A 3697-nucleotide genomic window follows, 5' to 3' on the forward strand; every position below is an offset into this window, starting at 1 on the left:
ATATGTTTGGGACTAATTTTCAGAGGACGATGTAAGGCTCCTCCACAGTTATGTACATTTGTTTTAAAACATGCGAAATTGGATGACATTGTATCATACCTCTATGCTTATTGTCTGGATACATAAGCTATGGGCTCATTTCAGTGTTAGACAAGTTTTACAAATCCTATATTCAGGTCACTTTTCTGAACACAAATCTGCAGTTCTTCAATGAAGTATTATCATCATTACTAGAGACCCGGTGCATGGATTTGTGCACCTGTGGGGTCCCTCGGCCTGGCCTGCAGGGATCGGGCCAAAACCAGATCTCTGACATCCCCCGAGGGGTCCCAGATTGTGAGAGGGTGGTTCTTGGATGACACACTGGAATCGGGCTCCCTCCTCTCTGGTTCTGGGTCAATCAATGATTTGAGATTCACATCACCTGAGAATCGCAGCTGCCAAGTCACCACAGCTCAGCAGCTCCTGCATTGAGCATCTGCCCCTGGTGGTCAGTGTGCATCATAGCTACCGGTCAGAGCATCTGCCCCCTGGTGGCCATTGTGCATCATAGCTACCAGTCAGACGGTCGAACGGTCGTACGGTCGTACAGTTACTTAGGCTTTTATATATATAGATGATTTTTCAATACTTTGAGTATTCACATGAACTATATAACTTCATTCCAAACACTTCTGTCAAATGAAATTATTGAGCTAACATTATTCAGTTCAGACAGTCCCAGTTATCCTTAAGCAAAGCGATGGAAATGTATTTGGTGCAGGGCAGTTTTTTAATATTATGAACTCTTTTTATCTCTTGATGTTGCATGCCACGTCCATCAATGTCAGACACAAATAACCTGACCTTGCAATGTTTGGTCCAGGTGCCATGGATCAGTGGAGTCAGATCAATCAAACAGCTGATTGGATCACTGTGTGACAATCAGTTCACAAGATGACCCAAGAAAAGGCATCATGGAACAGTGAATTCTCTGACTACATAAAATATGACTATAAATTCCCATTTTTAAAAAATCCTGATGACCTATATGGAAATTACTATTCTGTGATAGAGTAATCTGGAGCAATGCAGATGATATCTATATTTTCAATTCTGCTAAACTGGGGATCTTTAAATATAGATGCACACAATAAATAGCAATAACAAATAGAATCCACATGTTGTTGAAGCTACAGATGCTGAGAATACTTGTCAAAACTATTTTTTATACCTTAAATTTTACTTTAAGCCCAGTTCTGTAAATTATTTTTTAAAAAATAACATATAGCAATTTGTATATTATGTAATATAATTAGCACAAAATGAAACTGATTCAAGCACTCAGCTAAACTTTGGTGAAAATTTGCATCTCACTTATATATTTTTTAAAACCATGCCACAGTCAATAGAAGTAACTACTCTAGGATTAATAAAACTTTCTCTTGAATTAATGTCATGTCATATAAAAGAGAGGACTATTGTCCTTGTATTATTGCAAAATCTCATCGTGTTTAAGCCAGTCATCTGGCAAAAGTAATTTAGACTGGGAAAACTTTCTGATATTTTTTATTGGTCTAATTTCAGCATATCATCTTTCCTTTCGGCATATCTAAGAAAAACAGTCTTCCATATACTAGTGTTCGTTAAACATATTTCTCTTAACAGATCTAGCCTTATGCTGCCCTTGGTTAAATGGTTTGCGTATATATTAAGCTTTTCACTCAACACATGTTTTTGAGCCCTACTATTTGCTAGGCTTTGCCCTAGGCATTAAAGATTCAGCAGTAAACAAGATAGCCTACTTTCTATTTGAGACAAATGTTTAAAAGTGAAGAAGGAAAAAAGATACAGATTCTAGTGAGTTGAAGGGAATAAATACGATGATGTGCTAGAGTAATTGGGAACCAGTTTGCATAGAATAAGGGAAGGCTTTTCTCATATTCTGAGTCACCGTGAAAAAGAAATTCACATTATTTGATGAGAGTATCATTTTAGTGAAGGTAGAACCTTAACTTCTAAACCACCATTCTGGTTTTTTACTTTCAAAAACAAGTTCTTACCTGCTTAAGTATGAAGGATCACACTGAATCCTAGAACTGCAGAATGCTAGAGTTGGAAGCCACCGTCAAGTTCTTGTAGTGTCTAGTTCTGTGTAATCTTAAAGATGAAGTACCTGATGCCCAGAGAGGTAAAGAGTTTTATAAAAATTTACCAATGCTAATTTAAAAAGCCATAACAGCCCGGCTGGCGTGGCTCAGTGGTTTAGCGTCAACCTATGAACCAGGAGGTCAGAGCACATGCCCAGGTTGCGGGCTCAATCCCCCAATAGGGGGCGTGCAGGAGGCAGCAGATCAATGATTCTTTCTCACCATTCATGTGTCTATATCTCTGTCCCTCTCCCTTCCTTTCTGAAATCAATAAAAATATATTTTAAAAATATAAATAAATAAAGAGCCATGACAAACATCAGGGTCTCCTGGCTCCTAGTTAGATGTCCCCCCCAGTGTTTCCCTCTGTCACTGTCCTATGGGGTTCCAGGTTGGCATTCTATGGAGAGAAAAGCCTGAGACATCCTGCCCACATAGATGCAAGGCTCAGGATCACCATGGGAAACCATAGCCATTGCAACACCACGTTTCTTTTATGTGGTACCTTTTCTCCAATGAACTCAAATGCTTTCTGGCAAGTTATCAAATTTATTCTTACAACGTTCTGGTCAGATAAGTAGAAGTCATTTATTTCTGAAGTGTAAGAGCTGCCAGGGATTTGGTAATAAGCTGCATGGTGCCCATTAAAATCAAATCAAGAAATTCAGTGTGGATAAAGGCAGAAATCAAATGAGGAGTATAAGCAGTCATATGATATTTGCCCAGTAGCATGTCATTTTAAATCGCTTGTGCTATGTTCACTATTGATGTTATTCACCCACTGAAACATGCATTCAATCTTGCCTGCTAAATCAGTTAAATGGTGAACCTCATTTTCTGAAGTGGATCAGACAGATAATGTCAGTCTTCCTATAGGGGGTGAGGTCCATGGGGATATAAGGAAGAACGTAGTAACTGCCAAGGGATTGAAAAACATCTTTCTAGCCGAAACCGGTTTGGCTCAGTGGATAGAGCATCGGCCTGCGGACTCAAGGGTCCCTGGTTTGATTCCAGTCAAGGGCATGTACCTTGGTTGCGGGCACATCCCCAGTAGGGGGTGTGCAAGAGGCAGCTGATCGATGTTTCTCTCTCATCGATGTTTCTAGCTCTCTATCCCTCTCTCTTCCTCTCTGTAAAAATAAATATATAAATATATATATATAAATATATATATATACATCTTTCTAAACCTTGAAGAAAAATCAGTTTCTTTTATTAGCTACAAAGTAGATGGATAAATTATCTGTATTGGTTGCTTATGGCCAATGAGTTGTTTACTAACTAGACAGGGTCATGTAATTTTGGTGCATTATCCGCTGTTTAATATTTTTTGTATCTTCCCTAATTATTAGAATGAGGGTCAAAGTGTGCTTGGGCATGTAGTCCTGACTTGATTATATGGCTTGAAAACAATAAAAGTAAAATTGTATGTTACTAAGTAAACGTGGACTTCAACTATTGGAATGTGAAATGCAGTAGAAAAGAGAGAACCGGAGTACTAGGGATTGTAGTTAATTTTGGGGGGAAAGGTCATTGGTTGGGGGCGAAAGATTTGTAACAATGCTTGG

This window comes from Eptesicus fuscus, chromosome 15, assembly GCF_027574615.1.
Source record: "Eptesicus fuscus isolate TK198812 chromosome 15, DD_ASM_mEF_20220401, whole genome shotgun sequence".
Classification (NCBI taxonomy): domain Eukaryota; kingdom Metazoa; phylum Chordata; class Mammalia; order Chiroptera; family Vespertilionidae; genus Eptesicus; species Eptesicus fuscus.